The sequence below is a fragment of the Panthera uncia genome (genome assembly GCF_023721935.1).
Source record: "Panthera uncia isolate 11264 chromosome A3 unlocalized genomic scaffold, Puncia_PCG_1.0 HiC_scaffold_12, whole genome shotgun sequence".
Lineage (NCBI taxonomy): Eukaryota > Metazoa > Chordata > Mammalia > Carnivora > Felidae > Panthera > Panthera uncia.
Genome location: NW_026057579.1, coordinates 25738106 through 25764894, shown reverse-complemented (window position 1 = coordinate 25764894; position 26789 = coordinate 25738106). Strand labels below are relative to the sequence as shown.

The following is a 26789-nucleotide window of genomic DNA, read 5'->3' as shown; positions in this document are numbered from 1 at the left end:
TCCTCGCATCTGAGAGGCAGATTGTCTCAGTGCTTGGGGTGGGCCAGCCAGCCTGAGTTTAATAGCAAACATTCTTAGGGTTTTTTTTTTTCCAGATCCGTGTATAAAACAACTTTCATTTGAATGTGACATCTGCCTGCAAAGGAGCAAATCCCCAGCACCACTGGTACATCCTGCCAGGCCAAAAACTGGAGAGGCTCTATTTGGGTTTTTCTTCAAACGCTGTGGCTCGGGCTCCAGACCGTACCCATGCCTGCTCTAGAGAACATTATCAACCTGTGGTTCAGGGTTAAGGGTTGGGGTTGGGGTATTGTTAGTGTTTTCATCACCAGCTGCAATGCACAGTCTGACAATCACCATGCCTGCAGATCAAAGGCAAGGGGAGGTGTTATCTTCTGCCAGCTGTGCTGTGACTCTAAGCACATTTCTGGTGAGCTGACCCCAAGGTGAGTTGCCGGGGGAGGCCGTTCTCCAGCAGATGACTGGGTGTGGGCTCATGTAGGATGGTGCTCTAAGAGCAAATTCTCTGTCCTTTCCTTTTGGGTAGTTCCGCTGTGCCTAGCCATAAAAGCACGGGATGTTTTTGGAACTGGTGTTCGATTGCCATGGGGAGAAGCACGTCAGTTTGTAGGAAGATTGGCCTGGTGGAAGTGAGGCACCCTGAATCATCACCCAAGGTCTGCCACGGGTTTGCCTTCTGACTTGGGATGAGACCCAAGCTCCCTCCAATCACACTGACCCCTCACCCGGTCCTGTCACAGAGCATGGCCCCTCCCAATTCTGCTTTTCACCCGTTGCACTCACTAGTGGGATATTTCGCTTTATATTCCTTGCAGAGCAAATTGAGCCTTTGTCCCCAGGACTTGCCCTACATACTTCTCCTTTAGGATTGATGAGCATTTTCTTATTCCCTTAAAAGATAAATCTGTCCCTTCCTCTGCGCTCCCATTGTTGCACATATCTGCTGGAGAGTTTACTGCCGGGCATTGTTTATGTGTCTGTCACTGTCAGATGTGAGCACCTCGAGGGTGACCTATTCACTCTGTTCTCCAGATGCCTATTATGGCACCTGGCAAGCAGAGCTGAGGAGATGTTAGGTGAATGAATGCATGTATAAGAGAGCAGGCGGATGAAAGAGACGAAGTATTCTCTACATCCTTAGAAAGAAAGCATTTCCTTTGGATATAGGCATGTTTCTGCAGGAGGAAATGTTTCCTGATCTTCTGGTTGCTCCCATTTTTTCCATCATGTCTACAGTTGCTAAAGGGGGAAATCTGCTCTCTCAAGTTACTATCTTCCCTCTCTCTCATATTCATACTCGTGGCTCAAGCCCTGTTAACCTTAACCTTTGTTAAAGCATGATGTTTCTTACCAGAAAATGCTCTGATCCCTCTCAAATCATAATGTCTAGCTTCTTCCGACAATTTCTGATAAGCCATCGCTCTTCTCTCTGTACAAAATATATTTCTTATGCTACCCAGATCCATGCAGCTTTGCTAGTCCTCGCTCTGGGTCTTAGCCATTTGTATCCTACAGACTAAAAGATCTGAGCATGATTTTGAGCTAGTCCCATAGTTACGATGCCATGTTGCTGCAGCTGCTGGTTGAGGAGTCTTATATAATATGTTGACTGACAAAGGGAGACTGACTAGATGCCTGAGGGCTCTGATTCAAGGAAGCCGGATGACATAATCTAGGAGTTAATAGATTTTTACCACTGGGAGGCAAGGACAGGAGAAAGTCATTGGAGAAAGTATTCACCCTTCCTCAACCCCATGTAGTCTTCTGAGAACAGGTAGTTCATACCGTGCATGTCTCTTTCTCGAGATGATGTGAGAAAAAGAAAAACTGCCCATGTTTTCTCATGAGGCTGTGCCCAAATGGGCAACGCACCCCCTCATCTTTACATTTGTTCCTCCTGCAGCTTCCCTTCTTACTTCTGTTCTGGTTCTCTGGGCTGCTCTTCCAAGCGTTAGCAAATAAGCTTTTCCCTCAGTCTCTGTTTTTGACAGACCCTGGGCTAAGACAACTCCTTGGCCAACTCAGGTTAGTTTGACCTCCTTTGTGTTCCCATAACATGGGGTGCATATATATCTCATTTCCACATGACATCACAATTATCTCTTTATGTGTCTCTTTCTTTTTTCTGGATTATATATCTCTTAAAGTCAGAGACTACATTGTACTTATTTTTGAATCTCTGGCACCTAGCACAGTGCCTGGCATAAATTAGACTCTGAAAATAGTAAATATTTGCCGGATGACTGACTGTAAAAGAGAGCTAGATTTCCTCTGATCAGGGAGAGATTCCAGCAGACCTAAGAAATATTTTAAACAGTTCACCATCTCAATGTGTGGTCTCTTTTGGCTTCACCTAAACTGAGTCAGGGATGCTGCTAGTAATTACATCACACTATAAGATTATAGCTATATCCAGGAATAATGATAATAATTACTACAATATGCTTGGCACCTACATGTTACCATGCTGTTAGATATTTCACATACATAATCTCATTATTGCAGCAAACATATTAGGTTGTTATCACATACTTGGGACTTTGGGGATATGTAGCTGGGCAAGTGGCCCTGACAAGACATTTCTCAGAGTATGTTAAAGGTTGTTTTAATTATAGTTGTTTTTTAAATGGGGGTTTCCAAAGTGGTTAATACTGTATCTACCAGAATCTACCAATTGGCACATAAATGCTCAAGGGCAGAGTGCTTTAAAAAGAAAAGAATTTCATTCTCAATTAACACAAATGTGACTTTACAGCCAACACTCTTACTCCACTTTTTGCTCATATGAATGTGCAAGTTATGTAGTGACACGAACTCAGGATCATAGAAGTAGTCACCTCTGTCACCCTGCCTTTCCCTGGTTCCACTAAGGTTTTAGGAGTGAGCAAGATACAACAGAGGGAGTTATGATCAGGACACATTATGGGATAATTATGGGACTGAAAGTTAAGTTTCACCTGTTCTATAAATCTTCTCAAATCACATAAATGTCTTGCATGAGTATTTCAAAGGTGCGATTTTCTAGGGTAAGGGTTGTAACAAATTCTTAAATGGACTAAGGGTCACTGATTTTAATTCTTTTTTCTTTTTTTTTATTTTTTTTTTTTTAATTTTTCTTAACGTTTATTTATTTTTGAGACAGAGAGAGACAGAGCATGAACGGGGGAGGGTCAGAGAGAGGGAGACACAGAATCTGAAACAGGCTCCAGGCTCTGAGCTGTCAGCACAGAGCCCGACGCGGGGCTCGAACTCACGGACCGTGAGATCATGACCTGAGCCGAAGTAGGACGCTTAACCGACTGAGCCACCCAGGCGCCCCACTGATTTTAATTCTATGTAAACTTCCATCTTGAGGAAGGCTATGAAGAATGGGAACAGAGCTCTGTGCCTCAGAGGTCCCTGTTGGACAACTGAATTCTGAATGACCAGGAATCTCAGGAAGAAACTCCCTTGATCATTCATGCTTTAGGCACCTGAGTTGAAGCTTAGGTATAAAGGAACTCATAGTATTTGCTCTTCTCTTTCAAAACTGTGTCCTCCCTTTAGTGTGGCTCTGTTGTCAGGATTTCATATTGTGATGTAATCCAGCACAACTTGTCCAAAACAATATTAGATTTATTCCATTTGTTAAAAGAAGATATCACTAGTATGTGGCCCTTTTGGCAAAATCTCAACTCTTAGTTCTAGGCATGGGTTCAATCACCTGTTGCTAAGATACTGCAAAAAATATTATCTGTTTTTAAATGTTGCTTTTTAATTGAATATACTGCTGCTTTGAAATATCAGTGCAAAGGTTAAATAGGTCTTTGAAATCATATATTCTTTTTTAACTGAGTATTTTAAAGGGAGCAGCTGCTGTCTCAGTGAAGTTCCTTGATGGAGTTTTAAAATCTCACAGAAAGGAACACTCCTAGAACAACTGCATTATGGATATAGCAGAGGGAGACAATCAGAAATGTTCATGCTGAAAATGCTAGTCACATTCATTGATTCTGCATCACAGATATGAAGAAAAATGCATACATGGGTCCAGAATTCCAATTAGCATCTCCATTAGCTCCATTCAATTTTTTTTTTTTTTGCTTTTGTTTTTGTTTTATTTCAGAATGGTAATACAGAGCATATGTCCCTGAAACAGTCTGGGCCAGCACCTCATAATCAAAATCATTAATATTTGTTTGACAAAACATTGTAGTGTTTATGCTAAGTTCTCCTATCAGTTCAGGTCCAACTCTGTGGTCAAGTAAGTTTTCTCAGATTAGGAAAGCACTTGGGTGTGAAGAACATTTTTGATGTTTTGTAATGCAGATAGGTGATTGTGGACCATTAAAATGGAGAGAAACTTCAGGATATACATGATTCAGAATAATTTTAGGATCAATTTAGACCCCTAATAGCCTGGCCTGTAGCCAGGTTGGGAGCCAGGAGTCCAGCAGGCTGTAGGGAATGGATTGAATACTCCCACGAAGTCCAGACTAGGCAAAGTCAGCAGTGACCAGCAGGGAGGGACAGAGGTCTACAACCGTGGTTAACACTTGCAAGGTCTGATAAGAAGAAGAAGCACTTATGAACAAAACAAGTGACATAAACTAGGATGCATACTATTCTGGAAGTATTAGAAGTGTTATGTGATAGTGAATATAGAGCCTCTAGATTATTCTGACACCAATAATATAATCCCTGTCTCTGTCATTTCCTGTATCCCTGTGGATATGGCCAAGGGAAGCAGAGTTACTTTAACCAAATGAAAGGGATTTCCCTATGATAACATTGGGTGGGTGGCTAGTGAGATGGCTTTAGGAGAGTATTTTTGACAGGAGGGCCCTGTGCATCTATGAGAGTAAATTGTGGACTGCCTAGGGAGTACTACCTCCCTGGGGAGTAAGATGGATTGTCTTACATTGGAATCACATTATTGTAATGACCTAGGGATTTTATTTTATTTTATTTTTTTTTAAATGTTTATTTTTTTTCAATATATGAAATTTATTGTCAAATTGGTTTCCATACAACACCCAGTGCTCATCCCAAAAGGTACCCTCCTCAATACCCATCACCCACTGTCCCCTCCCTCCCACCCCCCATCAACCCTCAGTTTGTTCTCAGTTTTTAAGAGTCTCTTATGCTTTGGTTCTCTCCCACTCTAACCTCTTTTTTTTTTTTCCTTCCCCTCCTCCATGGGTTTCTGTTAAGTTTCTCAGGATCCACATAAGAGTGAAACCATATGGTATCTGTCTTTCTCTGTATGGCTTATTTCACTTAGCATCACACTCTCCAGTTCCATCCACGTTGCTACAAAGGGCCATATTTCGTTCTTTCTCATTGCCCTGTAGTATTCCATTGTGTATATAAACCACAATTTCTTTATCCATTCATCAGTTGATGGACATTTAGGCTCTTTCCATAATTTGGCTATTGTTGAGAGTGCTGCTATAAACATTGGGGTACAAGTGCCCCTCTGCATCAGTACTCCTGTATCCCTTGGGTAAATTCCTAGCAGTGCTATTGCTGGGTCATAGGGTAATGACCTAGGGATTTTAAACAGAACTCAGAGAGGTTAGCTGTGATGGAGTAGATAAAGCTCTAGTCCAAGGAACAGAAATCCATCCCAATCCTCGGTCTCAGATTTGCTTTGCCTTTAGGAAATTAGTTACCATCTCTGTCTTTGGTTCTTCTTCTCTAAAACAGAGACAGCAACAACCTTAAAGGGCTATTGTAAATATTAAATGAAAAAAATATATAAAAGCATCTGTTGAATAATATACACTCAAATACATGTGGATGTTTTAGAAATTCTGTTACCTGGAGAGTCAGTATAATGAAATTTAAAAATATCATTCTATGATAGACTAGATTTTTTGATATTAGGATAGGGGGATATGTTAGTGTAATCATCTGCAAAGTCATTAGATCAAGAATTACTTTAGTTGTCCATCTGGAATATAAGAGTGAAAAATATTAAAAACTCTACTTCAGTATATATTTATTAAGCAACATCTTCATCTTCATTGTTTTGTTTTGTTTCGTTTATTTTTACAGAGTAGAGTGTTATCTAGACCCTCTGTGACTAGGAACTACACAAAGTCAAATCCACTCAAAGTAACCCTATATATTCACTTAATTATTAGAGCAAGACCATCTAAATATAACCCCACAATGATTCACAGGGAACTAAGGATTTAAGAGACAACAATTAAGTCAGCAAGTACAACCCTGTGGTTCCAGTTTAACAAAGGAATGGGAATGGGCGAAAGGAGTAGAACTTAATTCTTATCTACCATGACAGGAAAATGAGAGATAGTATCTAAGACAGGTGGGACAAGAGACAAATTACATGTATGTTGTTAAATGCCTGAAGAAATAGTTCTAGAAGGAGTTGGCTGTGAATTGAGGAAAAGGATATAGGGGAATGTATAATGTATATACATAGATATCAATATGTACATACATATCACACATGTACGTACATTTTATACTTTTCAACATTATCAACTTTGTGTCTTTATAAATTTTATAAAAATTAACATCATGTTTAACACAGTTAACAAGCACATTTTAAACATAATTGTAGTACACACGCACACACACACACACACACACACACACACACATTTCCTCTAGCAAATGAGACCATCATATATCCTTTGTTATCCAAGGTTCTCACCTTTATCCATATTTGTTAATTTAAGAAAAATCTTTCATTGATGGATATTTCAAATCACTCAAAGAAAACATATCTAATTAGTTTTTTAAATCTAAGCCTGTATATTCTTAGCAGGAAAAAATAAATTTAAGTATGTGTATACATTTAAAGCTCAGAACCCTTAATAACATGCTTACTGTTCAGTAACTTTAAACTCCATCTGTGCCCCAATCATCTTATGTAGGATGTTTTATTTCATCTTCTAATAATTATCTACATTATATAGCTTTACTGAGGTATAATTGATAAAAAAAATTTCACACATTTAGTGCATGTATCTTGGTGCGTTTGGACATAGGCATATATCTGTGATACCATCACCAAAACCAAGACACTAAATATATCCATCACCTCCAAAGATTTTCTTCTGTTCTTTGTGGTTTTGTTTTTTGTTTGTGTGTTTGTTTTTATTTTTTGTTTGTTTGTTTGGTAAGAACACTTAACATGAGATCTATATTCTTAACATATTTTTAAATTCAAGATATGTATTGTTAACTACGGGTACTATGCCCTACAGCAGATTTCTAGGACTTACTCATATTACATAACAGAAATTTTATACCCATTGAAAAAAACAATTCCCCATTTCCCCTTCCCCCCAAGCCCCTATCGATAATGACTGTATTCTCTGCTTCTATGAGTCTGGCTATTTTAAATATTTTGTATAAGTGGAATCATGAAATATCTTTCCTTCTGTGACTGGATTATTTCACTTAGCATCATGTCCTCTAGTTTGGTCCATGTTATCACAAATGACAGGATTTCCTTTATTAAGACTAAATAATATTCCATGGTGTGTGTATACCACATTGTCTTTACCCATTTATCTGACAATGGACATTTGGGTTGTTTCTGTACCTTAGTTATTGTGAATCATGCTGCAATGAACATGACAGTGAAGATATCTCTTTGATATTAACTCCTTTAGTTATATACCCAGAAATAGGACTTCTGGATCATATGATAGTTCTTATATAACTTTGAGGGACATCTATACTGTTTTCCATACCTGCAGCACCATTCAACATTCCCAATGGCATATAAGGATTCTGATTTCTCTCTATTCTCACCAATACTTATCTTTTGTTTGTTTGTTTTTTATAATAGTCACCCTAATAAATATGAGATGATATCTCACTGTGCTTTTGATTTAAATTTCCCTGGTGGTTAATTATGTTAAATATCTTTTTTTATGCCTTTGGCCATTTGTGTATCATCTTCAGAAAAATTTTTTATTCAGTTCCTTTGCCTGTTTTTATATCAGATTATTTGGCTTCTTTGCTGTTGGTTTGTGGGAGATTCTTATATGTTTTGGATATTAACCCCTTCTTAGATAACTGGCTTATAAATATTTTTTCTCATTCTGTAAGATGACCTTTCATTCTGTTGATTGTTTCCTTTGCTGTGCAGAAACTTTCTAGTTTGACATAGTCTCACTTGCCTATTTTTGGTTTTGTTTCCTGTGCTTTTGGTTTCAAATCCAAGAAATCATTGCCAAGACCAGTGTCAAAAAGTGTTCCCTGACTCAATGTCTCATACGCAAATATGAAGAAACATATCCAGTAAATAATGAAACATGAATTTAACTGATCTTTGTTTGAAGATCCAGCCTATGCATTCTGAAGGTAAGTTGAATAGAGCTGAGAGACACAGGTCGAGATAGTAAAACATTAATTAACAAAGGAAGCAATGATCATATGGCCAGATAGGAATGTTCTGGAACTCAGGGGCTTCAGATTCCATGCTTTTAATTGAGACTATACATCCTCTCCTTTCTTCCACTAGGAAGAGTAGGCCCTGATATTCTCAAGCATCTTGAAAATGTTGTTATTGGTATTACATGCATCATGGAGTTGACCATATAGGCATTTCTATAATTATTGCTCTTAAAAATCTTTTAAGGCATTTTCTTATATTCATCCATTACCTTTCCTATACATTTAAATTTTTTACTCCTACCTCTGTCTTCTCTTTGCTGCACATAACTCCAACTCCCACTTTTGAAGCAGATAGAAAAGCTGTGAAAGGTGTTCTGTTAGGGAAGGATATTCTGGTTTCTGTACTTAAAGGTGGCTTAAAGACCTGAATGTTAAGCAGTCTGAAAGCATCTCTGATAAGTACTTTAACTGGCTGTTATTTCTCTGTGTTCTTATTTGAAAGCCAGTGTGGCATAGTAGTAGATTTTGGGATTGATATTCTTGGATTTGAAGTGTATCTATCTAGGTGCCCTGAAGCAGGTTTTCTCAATTTTTTCATCTAATAATGAGCTTATACATAACTTTACAATTGTAGTAGAGACAGAAAGTATATAAAACATAAAACCTAGTGTCTGGGACATAATAAGTGTAATATAAATATGTAATATACTTATGATTGATATTAACAACAATAATTATAAACTGCTTTCATAATTTGTCTCCGTAATAATAATAATGCTGTTGTCCTTGGTATTATATGTATCATGGAGTTGAGTAGATAAACATTTTCCATAATTATAATTGCTTTTAACAACCTTTTAAGTCATTTTTTTCATATTTAGCTATTACTTTACTTACAAATTTAAAGCTACCTGTCTCTTCACTAATGACTTGATTTGAAGACTTAACATGAAATTAAAAAACTGTAATGCTTATTCCATTCTTCATTTCTGCAGACTAAGCATGTTTAAATTGTCTTTTAAATTTTTTTTTTTTCAACATTTTTTATTTATTTTTGGGACAGAGAGAGACAGAGCATGAACGGGGGAGGGGCAGAGAGAGAGGGAGACACAGAATCGGAAACAGGCTCCAGGCTCCGAGCCATCAGCCCAGAGCCTGACGCGGGGCTCGAACTCACGGACCGCTAGATCGTGACCTGGCTGAAGTCGGACGCTTAACCGACTGCGCCACCCAGGCGCCCCTAAATTGTCTTTTAAAAAATCAGGAATACTAGATAATGTACACGATAGAGTTATTGAATTTTAAAACTTGAGAGGACTTTAAACCCAAGGCCGTGTGGGTAATCAGTAGCCCAAGCTGGTCTAAAACCCAGGTCCCCAGATTCCTACCCAGAGCTGAATGATAAAATGCACATGACAGTATAAAGTGGAAAATAAAAATATAAAAATGCCGTTGGGTTGAATAATCAAGAATGTCTCCATCTAGTGGGCACAACATGTAGATTTTGATTTGGGGGCCAATTTTGGTCTATCAGTCTCAAATTCCCTGAAGTTCATGTTAGAGCAAGATACTGACATATGCCTACTGAGGACGTTACCAACATGGCCTTGCCACAGATGGAGAATTTCAACTTGAAGTTATTGCAACTATTCTCCCCTGTCTCCCAATAATCAGAGGGCTGGTGCAGGCTTCAGTGAAGCTTAATTCAAAGTGCCAATTTCTCAGAACCTAGTTAGTCCTACAACCATGGGAGCCCCTGGAACAAATTATATGTAACTAGGGAGAAATAGGAAATGCATGATTCTGTAACACAAGTTTTGTGTTCCTAGTATTTTCTAATGAAGTCACTATTTTTCACTCTTGGTTACTTTGGTGTGAGATACTGAGTACTAATGGTTTTCCTTGTCCACTGGCCATGGTCTTTTCTATGTACTAGAACCCTAGGGGCCAGGAATGTTGGGGGTGGGACAGGCTCACAGTCTGGAGGTACAGACAAGACTTCTTACCTGTCCCTGAATAGAAGTAAGACAAGGTGAGACATTCTTTTGGAGTCTGGACAGGAAATTTTTGGAACTATGAGCCACTTGTCTTCCCTTTCCCTAATCTGAAGTATGTATAACTTATAAATATATCATAAATAGGGAACCATCCTAGACACTATGAGGGATATAAAGAAGAATTATTTCTCCTTCAAGTTCAGAAGGCAGCTGAAGAATTTACACATAAGTATTGATATAATTAGCAGCTCAGATGATCAATAATTGTTGAATACAGAAGTGAACATGTCTCCTCTTCCCATTTTGGCCCAGACAGAACAATTCAGGCATAATATATTAGTTAGAAAGATGTTCTTCTGCTAATAACAATATAGAAGCAGCAGTGGCTCAAACCAAAAGGAGTTTATTTTTCTAATAAACCAAGAAGGCTGAATTAGGCACCATTGGTGTTTTAATAATGTAAAGGCCAACTGCTCTGTGATTCTCCTGTCCTACAGAGACAAAGTGTTAGGGTCTCTATCTTTAAAAGAGATAAATAAAGAACCTGCATGCTTTTCAGAAGGCATTCTTTCTCTGGAATTTGGTTGAGATGAGTCCATTGAGGAATAGTGAAATAAATTACTCATGAGATAATCATGAGTATTCCATATGCTGATGGATGTTTTATTTCAGCTAAATTGTCCTATCTCCTATGTCTAAATCATAGCTGGTACACCTTCAGACATCACATTTGTGCTCAAGGCTATACAAGGATGAAGGGGGAAACCAAATCTCTGCAAAATAAGGACTTTTCTGTTGGGCCTACTGGCTGAACCTGGACTGTGTAGGAAGGCTTCCAAAGAAGGCTTGGAAAACAGAGAGACAGGAATGTCCCAACTGACCTAAGTCAATCATAGCATCTTTTGGAGGCTCAGCACATTGCTGCTATGAAGAAATGTGGGCATATGTTGTCAAAGAATAAAAGTGGGATGGATGTTTTTGAGCCAGTGTCTGTATGTGCCACACTCTTGTATGTCTTTCTAGGTCATTTGCTTAAGTAGTGGAGTAGATACTCATAGAATTATAATCAATTGCTTAAGTGTTTTTTTTTTTAATCTACCAATAAATTAATAGCTCCTGGAAGGCAAAATCTATGTCTTGTTTTCACTTATATTGTAGGATTTTACCACATGTCCTAGAATGAAAATGTTGCTTAATGTTCTGTGGAGTTACATTAAATTAAGTGCCTTGAGCAAAACATGTTGAATTACGGGATTCTAGGATTACTGTGTTAGATTGTCATAGTTTAGAGATGTGAGTGACCACATTGGGTTTGGAGTGAGGAAAAGGGGGGTAAGAAATGTTTCACATAAGATGTAGATTTTAAAGGACATCTTAAAAAATGGGTAGAGTTTATGTCTGATTTCATTTTATATAACATCCATGGCACCTACAAAAGTATTTTTCAATAATGAGCTCTCTCTCTATATTTGTTGAACTGGATTGTATTTGAGTTAGAAGAGAAATCCAGGGAGGGGACCTTTGCAAGTAGAAGTTTATAGGTAGAAAACGCAGACAGGAACTTTCCCCCACCTACCTCTCCCTTCCTCTTCTCATCTCGCCTTAAAGCCTAGAGTCACAACTGTTATCTTATGTTCAACCCATGGGTACTCAGGATCTGGGCCTTAGTGGAACATATTGGTGACTCTTTAGGGTAAAAAAGAGGGCTGTTTTCCACCTGCATATACTCAGAGATCTGGTATGCATCTAATATTAATTTGAGGCATGCAGATGACAGAGCTGGCAAATATAAGAGCAGTTACTTTTGGACAAACTGAGCTAACCATAGTCCTTTGCTGAGAATGCCTGTTATCCAGAGGTTGAATGGATCTCTGGTTTTAAAGTCTTTGAGAAGACTCTCTACACTCAGCATGTGATAGCATGTCAGCCTCTGCTTTATCTCATTGAGGTCATGTCAGCTGAGTTAAATTTACTGAGTTCATTCAGATGGAGCTGTAGACCACATGGACAAATACATTACTAATAGTTACCTATTGATTTGGAATGAAATAGCAAAGAAACTCTTACTGGGCTAGTTTGCATGTATAAACATAGATCCATAGTCATCAAGGTTTTGTGATTCTTTAAAAAAATTTTTTTTAATGTTTATTTATTTTTGAGAGACAGACAGAGAGTGAGTGGGGGAGAGGCAGAGAGAGAGACACAGAATCCGAAGCAGGCTCCAGCCTCTGAGCTGCCAGCACAGAGCCCAACACAGGGCTTAAACCCACAAACTGTGAGATCATGACCTGAGCTGAGGTCAGACACTTAACCGACTGAGCCACCCAGGCACCCCAAGGTTTTGTGATTCTTAAATTAAATGAAAATTCCTTTTGCTAGAACCAGGATAGGGTATGTAGAAAATTAAAGAATATCGAAGCTGTAGGGACACCTGGGTGGCTCAGTTGAGCCACGGGTTGAGCGTCCGATTTCGGCTCTGGTCATGATCTCATAGTTCCGTGAGTTCGAGCCCCACGTTGGGCTCCGTGCTGACAACTTGGAGCCTGGAGCCTGCTTCCGATTCTGGGTCTCCCTCTCTCTCTGCCCCTCCTCCACTCACACTCTGTCTCTCTCAAAAGTTAAATAAACATTGGGGCGCCTGCGTGGCTCAGTCAGTTGAGTGACCGACTTCGGCTCAGGTCATGATCTCACAGTTTGTGAGTTTGAGCCCCGCGTCAGGCTCTGTGCTGACAGCTCGGAGCCTGGAGCCTGCTTCCGATTCTGGGTCTCCCTCTCTCTCTGCCCCTCCCCCTCTCATGCTCTGTCTCTCTCTGTCTCAGAAATAAACAAAAAAAATTTTTAAAAAATTAAATAAACATTAAAAAATTAAAAAAAAAGAATATCAAAGCTGCAAAAAAGCTGAGGTTAACATAAGACTATGTCACCTCTAGGCAAGGAATCTTGATCATTTCCAAGCAAGTAGATACTATAAATGTCAGTCAAGACTCTTGACTCTCAGTCAAGTAGTTCTTAAGTGGGGCCGCCTTACTTATATACTAGAACTTATCATTTAGACATCTGATTCTGTAAAGTATTACTACTCCATTATTCAACATGGTTTTCTAAAAATATGTTCCATGTGCCAAGCACATAAAAAAGTTTCTTTGCCTTTGAAGCAAAGAGTTTTAATAATTATTACATAAATGTGGCCCAACAAAGCAAGTCTATCACTTCCTGTCCAAGCAGAGTCTGCAATAGAGAAGACTTGTAGGAGTTAAAAACTACATCTGACTGTTGATAAGAATGATTGAAATAACTGTGTCTTAAACCAATTGGGAGATTACTTTTTCCTTGGGTAAAAGAAATCAAGAGGGATACAGTCCTGGGAGAGTGTGATAGATGTGTGCTATCATCAATGTTCTGGGTCCCTTTTATCTTTCTGCTCCACTGTCCTTAACACATGGCATCCATCCTCAAGATTACAAGATGGCAGCTGGAAGGCTTACCGTTATATCCATGTTGCATGAAGAAATAAGAAGGAATGGGGCGTGAACAAAATGATGTACCTCCCAATTGAGACACCTTAAAGACCTTTTCTGCAAACCCTACCCAGCAACTCCTCCTTTAATCTCATTGACTATTCTTTAGATGCAAGAAAACCTGTAAAGGATCCTGTGGTTGGTCACATTGCCACATCCAATAATATAAAATTTTACCTCTAAGAAATATGGAGGAAGATGGATATTGGGGGTGTAGTTAGCAGTCTCTGCCACAAGGCATTGTAAGATAAAGAGGGAAAACATAGACTTGGTTGTCAGATTAATGCCAGCATTTATACACGGTGTCTGGTGAGCAACACCTGTAGCTGTTTTGCTTGTTTGTTGGTTGGTTTTGTTTTTGGTTTGATGTCCTGACAAAATATTGCAAAGATATGTGCAATGATAAAAATTAAAGGCATTGACAAAATGTCAGTATCTGAAAAGAATTTCCACTAACTGTAAGGCATATGGTATTAAGGAAAGAAAAAATAAATAACTTCACCAGGTTTGTGAAAATAAGACCTACCTGGAAAAAGACAGGAAGATACTTAATCCTTCCATTCTTTTTTCCTGATGTAGATATCCCTGTTTTGTGATCAATCAGAAAAAGGCACAGACATCACTGTCACGTTCATTTCAAGGCTTGTCTGAAGCCATCAGAGGACATTCCTTGTGGACTTTACCAAATATCACACAGCTCATCTCTTTCAATCTCCGTACAACTGTCACTGTCTTTGTGAGACTTACTCAAGATGTCCACCACCTTAACACTCCCTATGGTCATGCTTTGTCTTACTTTTTTCCTTGTTAGTCATTATCATCTAATATGCCATGTATTTTCGTGATTTATATTTCTATTTTTTGTCTCCTTCTAGTAGAATGCAAGCTCTTTGACAATATGGATTTTGGTTCCTTATTATTTTATTCAATGTTATATAATCAGTGCCAAGAAGAGCATGTAGCATATAGTAGGTGCTCAAGAAACATTTAAAATTGAACTATTGAACTTTTCATATGCTCACTATACCACTTTCCTGCTTTATTTTTTTTTTTACCATAGCACTTAACACCATCTTACTTAATATATACTTATTTTACCTCTCATCTAATTCTTCCAGTAGAATATAACCTCCACAAAGGCACAGATATTGTCTGTTTTGTTTACTGCTCTTTTCCCACACCCGTAACAGAGCCTGGAATATTTTAAATGCTCAATATATATTTGTTGATCTCCTGACACTCCTGCCAACTAGGTCTATTCAGAAACAGCAACTCATTGAAGACATCTGGTCAGGAAATGTGGGTGAGAAAAACCATGATGCATTGCATCCTGAGGATATCACCCTTTCGTTGGCATGTGGAACAGAAACAGGAAAGACACTGGTGGGAGACTTGCTGGGATTTACAGTTTTCAGTGATTCTGTATGTTTGGAGTATCAAAACCAAAATGGTACCTCAGTAGTACAAAGGCTAAATAACTGTATTACTGGTAGAATATTGTAATTTCTCCAGATCTATGTAATCAGTGTGCAGATTGTAGGCATTCAATACATATTTATATGTCTTAACCATACTCCTCTTTTTGAAAATTCTATGTGGACAGGATTTGTATTATATCCTTTATTCTGACCTATGTAACATACCTGAAATGATGCTTATTGGATATTTAGTAAAGGTCTCACTGGTTCCAGACTTGTTAGAGATCCATGAAGAGCCAAAGGAGAGATTAGAAATCTGAACTGCATTAGACCTTAACCCAATATCAAAAACAGGAAAGGGGAAGGGGACATTTTGACCAATGTTGAATCAAGCAATTTCACCATGAGTTCTCCTTTCAATCTGTTATCACGAGAACAGTCCATCCAGTATGTAATGACCAACCCTAAACTGGAGACACCTGGAGAGAATAAGTGGGTGGGTGGGACACAGTATCAGCCACTGTCCATTCTAATACTGACAGACATCAGGATAAGGGAAGAGCTGCCTCAGCCTGGCATACAGTAGATGAAACCCAAAAATCCTCAAATTTGTGGAGTTTAAAATAGGAAAGAATGGCGTTAAATCAGTTCTTCCTTGACTCCTGTTCTGTGAGTCAGAGTGTTGTGGATGGGTAAAAAAAAGCAAAAAGTCTCAGACTTGGGGTGTCTTAGGCATGTGAATGAAGTCAGTGGGTTCCAGGCAACAGACTATGACCTTGATGTATTCAACCCAAAGACCCTGGCTACTTTGCACAAGATTGTTTATGTCCCCATTTGTTAAGTTCACCTTTCTGATTTCACGCAACTTACTTTTATCACAGCTGCGTCCTTCTTAAGCCAGCATTTCTTTTGAAATGTCCATCTTTCCCAAAGCATGGCTTTCTAAACTCTTAATCATATTTGTTTGTTTTAATTGAACAAATATGTTCTGTGTCTTGGGTACAAGTGATGGCTCCTAATTGGTTACATGTTAGCTTGGCTCGCAGTTTCAGAGGATGGGGTTTCTTTGGTTCTGGTTGGGTGTGTGGAGGGGGAGATAACTTTAAAGCTTGATTAAAGCAAGTTTCTCTAATGTCAGGGTTCCCTCTGAAGAAAGAGACATAATCTTGGAGGAACAATGGGGGCTTGCTCACATTTAGAAAGTTAGAACAGAAGTTTAAAAAAACAACCCTTGGTCCAATTTTCAACAGGATTGTATAATGTTCAAAAAATGAAAAAAATCACCCCCACTGTAACCACAGGAAGCCAAGCATTAAAGTCAGAAAAAAGAAACCCCCCAATCCCACCCCCAGAATGAACTACACCATATTGTTTTCCTTTCGTGCTCGCCGATTTCAGATTTTCATTTTCTGTACATTAAAAAGCAAAGGAGACTTAAAAAAAATATTCGTTAGCGGTTTCTGTCTAAATCTCATCATCTAATTATTTTCACAGTGAACATTTGAAATGGCAGAAGCAATTCTGCCAAGATCCTTCTCTCTCTGGATTCCAGGGGATGTTTCACAATAATTAGAAACCCCAATGGGTCTCTTAAGAACCTTTAAAGGGTTCCATATGCAGACTTCCATATGAAGTGGTACAATGTGTAGTTCTTCATTCTCCACAATAGAGCCTGACAGGTCTTAATGTATATTATTACATTAAATGAGATGCACATTAGTTGGTCAGACTGCTGGGTAGCTGGCCCCAATTCACTGAGAAATACAAACCAACCTGGTAACCCCATTATTTGTTCCACCCCCACTCCATATATATATATATATATATGGCACTATTAATCTATATGCAAATACTCCAGTACTAACTGGCTTCTCAGACCTTGTCCTTGAGTGAAGAGCACTGATTTCACTGATGTTACTGGGATTGTAAGATGAATTAATGTATCTCAGTCAGGAAATATTTGAGCTAAGCTAAGGATCTCTTTTCCATTGAACTGGTAGAGGACTTGTAACTGTTCTTTGAGCAGTGAAATATTGTAGTTACAGAAGGCCCAAGGATCAGGTTATCCTGTATTTAAAATATATGGCTTGACTAGATCATAGCATTCTTTTATCTATTGCTACCATGGCATTCTCTGCTAAAGTAACAGGAAACCATTATATGTAGAGAATATTAGATATATTGTCAGGTCTGTTTATTTACCATATTTTGCTAAGCAAGGAACACTGATTATCAACTTTATCATGACTGACAGAAGTTGAATTGGTATACTTTTGTTGACAGTAAAATGCCATTCTTTTCTTAAAGGTTGTACATGGCTCACTACTGGGTGGGTAACAACTCTAATTGGTCTCCTGCTTGATGGGTGTTGAGGAGACTTTGATTCCTGATGCTTTGTGCATCCTTTGTAAGGCCATACTGTGCAGCTCAACAGGCTCTCCAGAGAGCAAGGCAACTGGTAGAGAAGAAGAAAAACCATAGTTTATTTCCTTGAGGGTGTTATGTTTTCAGTAGACTAGATGGTTGTGTTCTCACTTTAAAAATCTGTGAGATTTTCTAAAACACAAAAAAAGTTTATCAGTATTTTTATCTTGACAAGTTATAAATATATCTCCCACCTTCCTCCTTATGAAATGCCTCCTCTCTGCCATTGGTATTTTAGTACAATGAGCAGTGTATATACCACCTTCGGTTTTGGAGGATAGGAGAGGTATGAAATATGAAAAAAGAATAGCAAGCCACTTCTCATTATTGTGTTGCTTTAAAATGTTTCTGATGCATTTAAGATTTTCAGAAGAGAAGAAATGTGGCTGAGCCCAGAATTTGATATATGATTATTGGTTCCTCTCCCTTCTCCTTGCAAATAAGTAGTCAAGTTAGGAATGCTAAGTTTTTGGAGATGGTGTATATCAATATTATTTTGAAATGCTAACATGGCACTCATAATATAAAGAGATCAGGGCTGGACTGATTTCTTGAGAGTCAATTCTTGAGAATATTTAAATTCCCTGTAATGTCTGATGGTAACTGGATAGAAAATGAGGTATCCAAACAAAAAGACGAATGGACAATTTTGTGTTACTTTTAGGAATTAGAAGATCAAGATTTTATGTGCTGATAAAAGTTTCTTAATAAACACAGTTTCTTGCCAATAACAAGCTAATCAAAAGTGAGAGAGTGTGGGAAATTGCCTCTTCATAGCTCTGGAGGCCATTTGGTTCTTTGACTTAAAACATTATCTGATGATGTATAAAGGCTAAAATTCCTCCACCAAAAGCCATCAATTAAACAGGCATTAGCAGATCTGTTGCCTTCTCTTGTTTCTGTAGCATGAAAGTTGAGATCCATAACTGAAGATAATTTGAATTAAAAGTACCTAGAAACAAGAGGCAGAGTCAGAAGGAGGAGGTCTAGCGGGCCAGGGGTGGGGAGTCAAAAATCACACTCTATTGATGATTTCATCCAATCAAGAGACAGGACACAGTATTGTAATAGGTCCTCTGGAAGATGGGTATAAGCATTTGGAGTAGAAGAGAACCAACCTTAAATCTCTGTGAGCCCGGAGGCTCCAGCAGAGAGGCTCACAGAAGAAATAGAAAAAGCTAAGGTCTAAGAACATGAGTTATAGGTCTACAAGGTATCCCCCAAAAGAGACATCCATAAACACTCATACACCCCTGAGCATGTATGCACACTCCCATGCACACACCCCCACACACACACTATAACAGATATTTGGGGGAAAAGATCTGACTGCAATTTTGAACTCCAGCTGCTCACATTTAGCATAGAGTTATTTTCAGGGTGGCCAAATCATGTAACCAGACTGATTCCCACTAAGGTATTTAGAGACCTGGAAATCAATGCTGACAAGATAATCTATTGCTGTGGCCAGGGAGGGAATCCTGTGCCTGGGACAATAAATAGAAGAAAAAATGCCTACATCAAACTCTGAGTTTTCTACATGCCTTATGATGCTTCGTGAGTGTGGGGAAAGGGAAAAGGGAAAAGAAAAGGTATTTATTTTGTGATAGCCTCGTGAGGTCACTGTTGGTTCCAATTTTCAGATAAAAATGTATCACATCACAGAGACATTGCTGTGATTCCCACATACTCATCAATAGGGGATGGGATGGGTGGAGGGATGGCCTTGAGAGAATCTATTTTATCCAAACTCAGAACAACAGCTTATGGTGTAGATGCTGCTTACATGCATATGTGTTAACTCCAGGCGACTCAAGAATGTCAACTGGTACTAATAATCAAATGCTCTGTTACTGGTTTGCAATGACAGAATTGAGAAAACAGGGAAAGTTCAATAGCAATTTCACATTGTAATGAGTTATAATTTATAAGTTGTATTTTATGTTTTTGTTTTCTCATTTTCTAAGGAATATCTTATTGCATTTTGTAAAGGTCTGAATCAAGATGAAATTAGTAACTTAAACAAAGCAAAAAAAAAAAAACATAGGTCCTATTTGTTTTGAGAAGTACTGGACAAACTGAAATGTTATAATACATGGAATAGACTAAGACTTCTACTCTCTTTTCCACATTTTAATCTCAGATATCTAGATTCTTTGATAGCTGGATGTTCGTTTGTTTGTTTATCAAAAATGTTTATTGCGGGGGACATGTTTGCAATCAGGGGACGGGCAGAGAGAGAGAGAGAGAGAGGGAGAGAGAGATGCCAAGCAAGCTCCACAATGTCAGCACAGAGTCCAGTGCAGGGCTCAAACTCACAAACTGCGAGATCATGACCTGAGCAGAAAGCAAGAGTTGGAGATGCAACCGACTGAGCCACCCAGAGGCCCCAATTGCTGAATGTTTAATACAGCATAACATAAAGTCTCTTCACTGGATCACTGGTCCTTAAAAGCTGTTCTGTAAAACAAAAATATTCAGGGCCAAATACCTTTGGGAAAGAGTACCTATACTATGCGTACCTTAGAGATCCAAATGCATGTTAGCATACTAAAGATTCTAAGAGATTTTGCAATAAACAGAAAGTATCAGTTTAACACAGAATGTCTCCAACTTATTTGGTCACAGAGCTCCTTGTGTCCTGTAACACCTTAGCACAAATTAATTCCCTGTGAAACTCAGATTCCATGGAACATAAATTGGAAAATACTTTTGTTTATCCGTGATTGGAGACTTCAGTGAGAGCTGAAAAGAAAAGGAATCGGGTAGCAGTACATAGTGGTGACGGGAAGAAACACAGTGCACATACTGTTTAATCCCGGCTCAAGCAATGTGTTGATTCCATTTGAACTGGTATTCTGACGTGAAACTCTTGACTTCTTCCTGTCTTTCATCCTCCCACCTGCCTTTTCTAAACACTCCTAACCTCTCAGCAGGCTCTTTCTTCAGACACTTACTTATAGAAAGATTTCTGCTCCCCTTGAGTTTTCACAATTGAGCCAGAAATTATGTGAAATTTAGGGTTTTGTTGGTTTCCTGACTTTTTGACATCTGGTCCTTTCTATGTATTTCCAGGCATTTTAGTCAAACCCCACTGATTTCGACTAACAAGGGAAAAGGTCAATCTAATTTGGTAAGAAGTCTGCTTTATAGGATATTTTAAAAGTGAGGCAGTTTTAGTTTTATTATTTGCAAAAGCCCATGGTGCCAGAAACTATGATTGTGGACATGTACAGAGTTCCTATTTTATATACAGATATGAATGATTTGCATTAATTGAACTTAAAATAAGGTTTTATGGTAAGTTTAAATGTTCTTTCCCTTTCCCCGATTTATCGTGATTATGAAGCCACTTTAATTTGCTGAAGACATTTTACTTCTAGATAAAGATATTATTTATTTCAAGTCCTGTCTCAAACACAACAGTTCAAATCAGCAGACCTCAAAGAATAATGCTTGTTTGCATTTGGTTTCCATCTTTACCAGTAAGTGCAAGATATATAATATTGATGAAAGCAAAGAAATCAGAGCCACCATGTTTCTTCTCTCCAAATATTTACTCTGAAAATGAATCTTATTTTTTGATGCAAAAGATAAAGTACCTTACACTGTCTCTTCTCATATCTATCACTCTATTTTATTTTTCTCATAGTTATAATCGCTGTTTGAAATTACAATGCTTCTTGATTTGTTTCCTTACATACTTTCTGCCACTCCACACTGGCATCTTAACTCATAGAAAGAGGAAAGAAAGATCCAATCCCTATGGAATAACCTGGGAAAGAGTCTATGCAAAATTAGCAAGTTCAAAATAGGGTCCCCAAACAGAGGAACTAATTAAAGGTGGTTTAGAGAATAAAAACCTTGTTGGCTCTCCTTATTTCCACCACCACCCTCACACAACTGGCTGCCTGGCAGACAAAACAGGAAAAAAACAAAGACAGCAAGAGTGCTCTCCTTCGACAGTACTCAACTTACCTCTTGAGAAAGGCTAAGGCTTTTGAAGCTTCTATCATTTCTAGTGTAATGGCCATCTTCTACTTGCAGACTTTGAAGTAAAGTCTTCCAGTTGGCAATTTTACACCAGACATAGAGCTCCCAATGAGCTCATTAAGAAGACCTGTAAGAACACTGCTGTAACCACCTACAAAATCAACAGTGTCCTTCGTGCACAAATATAATAGAAAACAAAGATTTTACCAGCAATATGACAAAATAAATAGCACTCATGATGTAAAATAATAAAAAAATAAGTAAATAAAAAGAAATAACAAATAAATAGATAGATAAATAAATAGATAAATAAATTAAATAAATAAATAAATAAATAAATAAATAAAAGTCAAGATCAACTAAACCTAAAACAAATATATAATTCATGGAACATAACTAAACTTAAAAAAAAAGTCACAAAGATTAGATCAGAAAGATTGTTGCCTCTATAAAACAAGAATAGTCTGTGGTAACAAAAGGGAAAAATGAAAAACTATGAGGAAGAAACACATTATAGTGTCTGGTGTAATGTTAGTTTAAAAACTGTGTTTCCAAGAATATTTATTTGATGTCAGGAATAAAGTATTATAAGGAATATTAAGTAAGAAAAACAGGTCATAAAACAGGAAACAAGACTTACATAACTGTTAAAAATAATACAAGCAAAAGATACAAGCCAAAAAACATAGACTGAAAGGAAGCCAAATTGTTTTAGGTGGTTATTTTTGGTAGTGGTTGCATTTCTAATGTTGGTACAGTGAACATGTGTTACTATTGTAATTAGAGAAATTCAATATACATTTACAATTCTTAGCATGTGCTATACATGAAATGTCCATTAACCTCATACTATTTACTTTTCTTTTCTTTTTTCCCTACTATTTACTTTTCAATGCATTAGTGGAGAGAATTACTAGAACAATATCATGTCAAATAAACTGAGATTTATTTCTTATGCATTAAAAATACTATGAAGGATCTCTTGGAAATTAAAAATAGTTTGTTTCAATTTAAAGTTCAATAGAAGGGCTAGAAGCAAAAATTGATAACCTTTACCAGAATGGAGTTAAAAAAAAGATAAATATTACAGAATAGATAAGCTGTATAGAGTACTAACAAAATTGACACTTAATAAAATTCTAGAAAGGGCAAAAAATTGGAGGAATTTAAACAAATAAACAATAGAAAATAATTTACCGGAGATGTGGAAAGATAAGATTTGTCATTCAAAGGAACATCCAAATGACCTCAAGGTAAAACACACACACACACACACACACACACACACGCATGCACACATAGACACACACACATTCTTTCATTATTTTTCCAATATTTCAGAACACAAAAGATAAAGAGAAGACCCTTAAAAGGTAAAATCACGTAACACATAACTTTAGAGGATGAAAATCAAGTTTGTACCGGAATTCTTATCACCAAAAACAGATGCTTGAAGGCAGTGGAAGAACACTTTCCAAGCTCTTAAAATAGATTAGATGGAATCTAGAATTCTATACATAACTAAGTCGTCAGAATATGTGACAAAAAAAAAACCTACAGAAATTTTCCTATGCACCGTTCTTAGGAAGTTTCTAGATAATATACTCAAGAAAATAAGGTTTAAAAAACCAAGAGAGAAAAAGAAAACAAAAGTTACAAGATACATTGGAATTAGCTGAGAAGTACAAAGAAAATAAATCCCACCATGATACCTGGCCTAGTACAGGATGGACCAGGTAGAAAAAATATTTTTTTCAAGAAAAAAAGAATAGATTATTTTAAACTGATAGATGGAATAAGCAAGATTTTTTATGTGGCAAAAGTAGTCATATATTTTTCTCAGCAAGAATAAAAGAAAGATAATTATCAGTGTCTTATTTTTAAAAGTATATAACCATCACGATAAAAATATACAGCCAATAAAATGTGTCATTTTTTTAAAAAAAATTTCGTGGAATGCAAGAAATCTATCATGATTTCATTTATGGTTTCTGGTTTCCTGTTTGGCTGAAAAAAATAATTCCCTACCCTGAGGTTATATCAATATTCTTCTAAATGATTTAGTTTAAAAATTAATTTAAAATTTAGTTTAAAAATTATGGTTTTATGGGATGTGTGGGTGGCTTGGCCAATTAAGCATCTGACTTGGTTTCCACTCAAGTCGTGATCTCAGGATTTCGTGAGTTCGAGCCTCACGTCAGGCTCTGCGCTGACAGCGTGGAGCTTGCTTGAGATTCTCTCTCTCTCTCTCTCTCTCTCTCTCTCTCTCTCTCTCTCTCCCTCTCCCTCTCCCTCTCCCTCTCCTCTCTGCTCCTCCCCCACTCGTGCTGTCTCTGTCTCTATCAAATAAATAAATAAATAAACTTTTAAAAATTATGTTTTATGTCCTTTACATTTAGATTGCTAATCCATGTAAAATGTTTTGTTACATGGAGTGTAATAGGGTTTTAACTTTATGTCAGTGTCATTTTTTAAACACATCATTCTTTGTTTACTGAATTGAAATGCCACCTTTATTATTTCATTCCAGATATTTTACGAAATGGTTTATGCTATAGGCCAAAGAAAGCTGAAAAAAGGTAAGAGACTTGTCTTTTTCTTGGAGAAGAAATAGATATTTGGTAAATTGAAACAACAAAAAGGCATAATACAACACATGTAGGTGTCATGATCTAAGACATGAGAATAAAAATAGAATGTATGATTTTTTAAGCCAGAGAAGACAATTTTAATTATCCCAGGAATGCAGGAAAGAAGACAAAAAGGGGGAAAAGAAAATACAGAAATTTGGAAATATGAAATAATGTGGAAAAAATAATGACCAAGAGAACAGAATGTGCACTAATTGAAAATTGGTTAATCTCACTAAATGAAAGACAGAACCATTCAGACTAGATTATAATAACACACATACACATACACGCTCACACATACAGCAATTTTGTAAAAGAGACAATGGACTTGACATCTTGAAATAGGGATTTTGTAGTTTACTAAATGAAGATCTACATTCATTAAGAATGCAGGAAAAGTTTTTGATATAATCTAACATCCATTCCTGATGAAACAAACAAATCAACAAACTTCCCAGCAAACAAGTGATAGAACTTCTTCAACCTGCTAAAGGCCTCTGAGAAAAACCCACAGCTAACATCATTCTTTTTTTTTTCAATATATGAAATTTATTGTCAAAATGGTTTCCATACAACACCCAGTGCTCATCCCAAAAGGTGCCCTCCCCAATACCCGTCACCCACCCTCCCCTCCCTCCCACCCCCCATCAACCCTCAGTTTGTTCTCAGTTTTTAAGAGTCTCTCATGCTTTGGCTCTCTCCCACTCTAACCTCTTTTTTTTTTCCCCTTCCCCTCCCCCATGGGTTTCTGTCAAGTTTCTCAGGATCCACATAAGAGTGAAAACATATGGTATCTGTCTTTCTCTGTATGGCTTATTTCACTTAGCATCACACTCTCCAGTTCCATCCATGTTGCTACAAAGGGCCATATTTCATTCTTTCTCATTGCCCTGTAGTACTCCATTGTGTGTATAAACCACAATTTCTTTATCCATTCATCAGTTGGTGGACATTTAGGCTCTTTCCATAATTTGGCTATTGCTAACATCATTCTTAATGGGGAAAGGCTCAGTGCTATTTTGCTAGTATCAAGAACAGGACAAGAATGTCTATTTTCTTTCTTGCTATTCAACTGGAGGGAGGTTCTAGCCAGCTGAACAAAGAAAAAGGAAAGCATCCAGATTAGGAAGGAAGAATTAAAATCATTTTTATTCATAGACAACACGATCATTTTTATAGAAAATCCGTTGGAATTTACAAAAAGCTACCACAATAAGTGAATTCAACAAAGTTGTAAGACACAACACCAATATACAAATATCAATTGTACTTCTATATATTAGCAATGGATAAAAAATTGAAGTTAAAAATAATGCCATTTACAAGCATGTGAAACATGAAATACTTAGAGATAAATCTCATAAAACATGGGGTACCTGGGTGGCTCAGTCGGTTAAGTGTCAGACTCTTGATTTCAGCTCAGGTCATGATCTCAAGGTTCATGGGCTCTGCACTGATGGTGTGGAGCCTGCTTGGGATTTTCTCTTTCTCCCTCTCTCTGCCCCTTCCCTACTTGCATGCACGAGTTCTCTCTCTCTCAGAAGAAATAAATAAATAAGTATTTAGAAACAAACAAAAAAAAGGGGTGCCTGGGTGGCTCAGTCAGTTAAGCATCTGGCTCTTGATTTCAGCTCAGGTTATATATGATCTCTCAGTTTATGAGACTGAGCCCCACATTGGGCTCTGTGCTGTCAGTGTAGAACCTTGCTGGAGATTCTCTCTCTCCTTCTCTCTCTGCCCTTTCCCTGCTTCTGTACGCTCTCTCTCTCTCAAAATAAAGAAATAAGCTTAATTTTTTTTAAGATGCTCTGTACACTAAAACCTATAAGAAAACTGATAACTGAAATCAGGACCTAAATAAAAGGTGTGATATACTGTGTTGATGGGTCAGAAGATACACATTTGTTAAAATGTCAGTCTTCCCAAAATTAATCTACAATTTCAAAACAAACACAGTCAAAATCTCAGTGAACATTTCTGTAAAACTGGCAAGGTAATTCTGAAATTCACATAAATTCAAAGTAGTGAACACCTTTGAAAAAGAACCTAAGTTGGAGGAATAATACCATCTGATTTCAAGACTTATTAAAAATTACTTTAGGGCTGCGTGAGTGCCTCAGTCAGTTAAACGTCCAACTTCAGCTCAGGTCATGATCTCACGGTTGGTTCCTGAGTTTAAGCCCCACATGGGGCTCTGTGCTAACAGCTCAGAGCCTGGAGCTTGCTTTGGATTCTGTGTCTCCATCTCTCTCATCCCTTTCCCTGCTCTCTCTCTCTCTCTCTCTCTCTCAAAAATAAACAAACATTAAAAAAATTTCTTTTAATTACTTTAATCAAAGTGCTGTGGTATTGTCCTAAAGATAAACAAATATATCAATTGACCAGAATAGAGAGTCCAGAAATAGAATCACATCATTTATTAGC

At 37.5% G+C, this 26789-nt stretch overlaps 1 long non-coding RNA gene across 1 annotated transcript in view; it reads left to right on the top strand.

Annotated features, from left to right (window-relative positions):
- The window catches only part of LOC125937643 (uncharacterized), a 78655-nt gene extending 53902 nt beyond the window's left edge, over window positions 1-24753 (top strand). Inside the window, exon 4 of the long non-coding RNA XR_007462453.1 lies at window positions 24263-24753. This is a non-coding gene — a long non-coding RNA (uncharacterized LOC125937643). The remainder of the gene's footprint in view (window positions 1-24262) is intronic.
- The last annotated feature ends 2036 nt before the right edge of the window (window positions 24754-26789 follow it).